Source organism: Eptatretus burgeri, chromosome 6 (assembly GCF_056783735.1).
Source record: "Eptatretus burgeri isolate ZD-2024b chromosome 6, Ebu_testis_v1, whole genome shotgun sequence".
NCBI lineage: Eukaryota > Metazoa > Chordata > Myxini > Myxiniformes > Myxinidae > Eptatretus > Eptatretus burgeri.
Window position 1 is genome coordinate 73,873,671 of NC_140966.1, and position 6,032 is coordinate 73,879,702.

The 6,032-nt window shown below is 42.3% G+C and overlaps 1 long non-coding RNA gene across 1 annotated transcript; it reads left to right on the forward strand.

The window, feature by feature from the left end:
* The first annotated feature begins 596 nt into the window (after positions 1-596).
* On the forward strand, positions 597-2,709 carry LOC147025062 (uncharacterized). The gene is made up of 3 exons (XR_015059334.1): positions 597-1,300; positions 1,810-1,925; positions 2,118-2,709. It is a non-coding gene; the product is annotated as an uncharacterized LOC147025062 (long non-coding RNA).
* Positions 2,710-6,032: the final 3,323 nt, after the last annotated feature.

Sequence of the window (6,032 nt, forward strand, 5' to 3'; positions counted from 1 at the left end):
TGGGACGTTCTTGATCAACGCGTACGACAACGTTACGCAGTCCCAGAGAACGTCCGCCAGCTCCGTGTGGCTCTCCAGGAGGAATGGGAAAACATCCCTCAGGCCACCATCGATAATCTGGTGATGTCCATGCGCCGGAAATGCACCTCTCTGCGCGACGCCAACGGTGGACACACCCGCTACTGACTGTGTGAACTCTGACAGTGACACCTCGGTTGTGTCGGCTGTTGTAGCGCAAAGACTGTCGCCAGAATTCTCAAGGAACTCTTTGAAATTTAATGCTCAATTGTCATGGATTCTATAACCAAATTGTTGTGAAGATTTAGTATTAATGAGTTCGAGGTAAAATAGTAACAATCGCTTGGTGCGTTTATATTTTTGCGCTTGTTGCGTTTATATTTTTGTTCAGTGTATTTTGCGGTGATCGACTGCACGTGTACTCCTTGCTGCACATGTATTCCCTGGTGTGCCCGTAGAAGCGGCTTCAATCAAATGGAATAAAGCCTCCACTCTGAAGGTTCTTCTCTCGCTTTTACTTCACACAAATAATTAATTTGATCTATAGTTTACCCAATCACACCTTTATGACTAAAAAATTAACAAAACTAGAGTAAATACTCTCGCAGTTTTAGGTCTACCTCATTTTATAATAAAGATATCTCCCACATCATCAAAAAATAATTTTTACTCGTGATTTGCATTATTTGATCGCTGATCCCGAATCCAGGCCGAAGTAACCGGAAATTGCATCATCGAATGGAAGAAGAATTCTCCATTCGCTTCTCGGCTTTGCCTATTACATATTAGTTGAAATTTACTTACAATAAGAACGAAAAAATAGTCTCCTCACAGATTCAACAAGATCGAAAAAAAAAAAAACCCGAAAACATCACGAGCGGGACAATACCAATCGAGCTGAAGGAAACGATACTGTAACTGCACTGCTCCTGATTGGTCAAAGGACACCACGTGCGTTGTGTGGGCGGTGTTATGCACGAGGATTCCAGCAAACAGGACTGGACCAATCATGTTCGTCAGGTACCTCATGCTGCATCGCCAATCCTCGGCGGCACGTGATACCATTGGACCAATCACGTTCGGCGATGTACCTCGTGCTGCATTCTGACAAAAGCTCTGGATCAGAGCGAGCTTTGATTAGTCAAAGTAGTGGTGAGGCGGCGATAACCTCTGACAGACTGATGGTAATGACCAAGGAGGCAAGGCGATGCGTCGTTTTGATTGGTTGAAACGTAGAGGAACGGAAGGAATTCTTCTCCTCAGATCCATTTGCAACACGCAGGTATCTGTTTCATAACTTGAATCACTTCACTGCGTCATTAATAATAATATTTTTCTCCTTATTTTAATTTGTACGATTTTCTTTATTTGATCAACGTTAAAAAGCTTTAGTGACGGATTTCGACATTTTCTTCATCCGCGAGTCTTCATCGATGTTTGTGAAAATTTGTTTCTGTGGTAATGTGACGTCACTGTGAACGGCCGTCCTGGTTTTACATCATTCTTTTGCGGCCCCCTGGCCTTGCCACGCTGTATCGAACCATTTCATTCCTTCTGTTATATATATATATATATATATATATATATATATATATATATATATATATATATATATATATATATATATATATATATATATATATATATATATATACTTATCACAATAATAACAAGATTTTTACATTTCAAATATTAAGTTCGCTTTTTAATTGTTTTTCAACTGAAAAAGCATAAATTGAATATTTTAACATTCGTGTACTCATTTGCTTCACCACACGCGCTGTATTAAAGGATTTCACTTGTTCTTCCTATCATCAAAGAGTGGAGTTCCCAAAGACTTTGCCTCAATCCCATCATCTGGTGAGCTGCCCTCCGAAGGGCAGCTGCACAGGAGGTACTCCCATCGAGTAGGTTTTCAATTTTCTTTGCATTTTTAGTGTATTTTGCGGAGTGAAGTGTTTTGATGGTAGCCGCAGTGTAAATCCTGCCACCAACCTCCTCGGAAAGGTTTCCCACTGCAGAAGGATGTCCGCAGATGCAGTTGGGCACCAGATATGGATGGCCGTTGGCTCACAAGTAGCTCCTCTGGCGTTTTTCAGGTTTTGTTTTTAGTCCTGCTGGGTGTCCATATCTACACACCCTCCTCACTTCATCAGGAAACCTGGTGGGGAGATGGTTTAGTCGCCGACGACCTGACCGTGGAACAGGTTAGTCCAGGTTTACATGGTACCTGCAGCAAGTCACACATCTGATCTGGCAATCAATCATTGAAACTAGAAAACATCTGAAAATGAAAAGCCTGTCCGCTTTGTATTCAGACTTCTTCTTTTTCTTCTTCCACATGTTGAATAGCAACTGACATTTTGACTAAATTTTTTATTTGTCTTTTCCATGTTCTCATAATAAAGCTTTGTTGAAAATTTCTGGCGAAAAGTACCGAAAGGTGCACACACACGTACACGTGATTACGAAACTACATCTGCTGGGTGGTGAACAGGGTAACTACAACGGCACTTGATAGAGCGCATAACTCCACCGGGCTAAAGACAGCAGAGTTTACATTTTGTAGCCTCATGATAGGTGTGATCTGCACCTGGACCATAACCAAATTCGAATTTGCTTGTTCTTGTCACCTACCAAACTTATCCACTAAGTTTTGTCACAACCCATCCACAACTTTTGGAGATATCTTGTGATGTATGGTTTTTGGCCCAAACTCTCATTGTGAAGAATCACTTCACAAAGTTACAGTATCTGGATCCTCACCAATATCGAATTAATTAGTCCTTGTCATTATTCCACCTTTACGTCCATCCAAGGGATGACATTAGTCCTTGTTGTACATGTAACCTGTTCAACAAGTTTCATCTGATTCCATCCATATCATTTTGAGATATCCTGCTCACAGCCAAGCAAACAGCGGTGAAAATGTAACCTCTGCCCACCTACGGTGGCAGAGGTAAAGATGTTGGGATGGACCACACAAATTTTAATGCTTCCATCCCGACCTTCTTTGCATACTTTATGGCATTGCCATCCCTGCAGCCTTTTTTTGTATACATAGTCAAGGCTTGTGGAAGAGCTAGAACACAGAGCAGATCAGGACGCATCATAACAAAGGGAACAACAGAAAGAGAAAGGTGAATGCCAACAGCAGGGCCGAGGGAGAAAATAGATTGAGCGGGATGGAGTAACGACGAGGTCTTGGGAAGACCACAAAGGATGGAGAAGATGGATACAGAAGCAAAATTTGGGGCAGGGGTACTTTAAGTGTAACTGAACACGAAGTAAAACAACAAGATGAATCGTGTCAGTTCAGATAACCAAAACCAAACAAAATACAAAACAAACCAGAGGAGGATGAAGAGGAATTGTGAATAGTGGAATCCCTTGAGGAGCAGCAAAATTGTGTGGCTCATGGGCCGTGCAATGAAGAACAGAGCTTGAGATGCTCAGAAAACTTGAGACATTCATTGAGGGTGCAGATTGCAGTTGAGTAAAAGCGGTCATGCAAGTGATTGCAGTTAGCCTTGATGGAAGTTTAACACTTACCCAAACAGAGTTCAAAAGTGTTGTGCGCTGGGTAGAACTCATCTTGGATGGATGATAGCTTTCTCTCTTTTCGCTACTCGACTGAAGTATATGCTCTCGATGGAAGGCAGATCGCACCCAATAATTTTACAAGGAGTCTTTACCATCCTATTGAGTTAGGATCAGTCATCCCACGTCAAAGCTACCATACCAAACAGTGAAAGACAGTCAGGACACTCTATCACTACCCATTATAACTTGATCAACACAGAATGCCGATGCCTGGTGTTGGCTTCACTGTTAGGGTGGTGAGCTTGGGATCCTAGGATCCTGAGTTCAAATCCTGCTTGGCTATTGAATTCATATCAGGTGGGGTTGACTCTGCCTGTCATCCTTCTGAGGTCGGTAAAATGAGTGCCAGCTTGCTGGTGTCCTATGGCGGAGTGGTGACCCATCCAGGATTGTACCCAATAGCCCAGGAGACTTCTTAAGCAGCACCAATGCTCTACACAGAGTATGGTCCCAGTGGATGGATGGACAGGATGGCTGACACCAAAACATTTCAACCTTCTAAAAAAGAACAACCGTTACTGAGCCTTTTTCACACAGTAATTGGTGTTTATCTCCCACTTCAGGTCATTGTAAATATGTATCCATAAAAATTTAAAAGAATTGACAATTTCAACTTCATCATCGTTTATAACCAAGGGTTGAATGGGAGTTTTGTTTTCCGGCAGTCAACAATAATTTCCTTTGTCTTCACGACGATGAGTTCGACATTGTTTAACGAACACCATTCTGCAAGTTTTTTGACTTGATGACGACCCGAATCATCTACAACTTATTGAGATATTTTGCTCTCAGACAGACGGAGGGGGTGAAACTTTAAGAGCTTTAAAGGAAGAAACTTTTTATTCATTGAAGATATGGTTTGGGGAAATTGAAAAGGGGAAAGGATAGGGAATGAAGGAGTAACTGGGCAAGGCAGATTGAGTTTGGTTTTTTTTCACATCACATCACATCACATCACATCACATCACATCACATCACATCACATCACATCACATCACATCACATCACATCACATCACATCTGGTGCAAGATTGTTGGTAGTCTGCCCATAATGGTTGAGTACAACTAAACTTTTAAAACTATAGTCCTGCAACTACATCAAAGACTAGGTAGAGAACCTTTGGCTCCACCAATAGCTATCCAACTTACTTTTTTTTCCAAAAATAATCTTGAAGGCCTTGGCTTTTATGGCATCAAGCTGAGCAAGATGTGGAGTAGGGGAGCCAACCCAGAGGGGATGGCAGTACAGTAGTCCATCAAGCTGCAGAAGGAGGCCTCGTAAGTGTATGGGAGTTCAAGAGTGATTTTGTTAAAGTCTTAAGAGAGGGAAGGGGCTGCAGCCTACCGGTCTGAAGGATGAAGGATATCATGGCACATGGTAGTCATCAGAAAATAGTTAAAGAGGATTTTCCAGTCAGATCATTGATGAAGATCAGGACTGGATCCAGAACACTGCCTTGGGGCACTTCAGCCTTGACAGAGAGAGGCGATGAAAGGATACCATTGAGTACCACACAGCTATGAGAGTAGAGGAAGTCAGTGAACAATGTGTGGAATTGGTCTTGGATGCCATAGGCAGAGAGTTTGGAGAGTAAGGCAAGATTCTAGATTGTATCAAAAGCATAAGATATGTCCAGGGAGACGGTTCTGAACTTATGTCTGACATTGAGGGCCTCTATCCATTGTTGGGTGAGTAACATGTCCAAGGTGTAGTGACCTGGTCTGAAACCAAATTGATGATCTGAGATGGGGTTTTTGAGAAAAGGAAGGATTTCATATCAACTGAGATGATGGATTCCGTGACATTTTTTACTCGACCCATAACATTTACATGGACACAAGCAAATACAATAAATAATGATTTAATAACCAGAAACATTAACAATTATAATGAAAATGAATCAAGACATGAGATAACCTAAATCTAGATGTAATTAAGGCACATCCACACTCTGACACAAAAAAGGACAAGGGGAAGAGAATAAATAAAAGAATAATCCTCTCTCTTTCCAGGCACTTAGCTTTGCGTCCAGAAGTGATCTCTTCGGACTTGACGATCGAACTGTGTCGTCAATGCACAGGAGACCACACTAAAAAATGGCGTTGAGGCACATGTAGCTTATTCTCAAGAGCGAATATGCTGAACGTTCTTCTCCCACACCTGGTCTGTTCACAACGATGGCCCACACGATGAGACGATTTATGAGTCCTCGTGATCAGGCCACGAGGCACACTCTTCTTCCCTCCTCAGAAACGCACACTCTTCACGGCTCAGCCGAACAGTCATTGGCTAGCATCTTGCCCAGTACGCCGCAAATTCACACAGCATGAGCACGACATTCGCACAGCCTTCATTGTGCCGAGAGGAGAGGAAAGTGAGATCTTCCGAGTAGTCACGTTCCTCCCTTGAC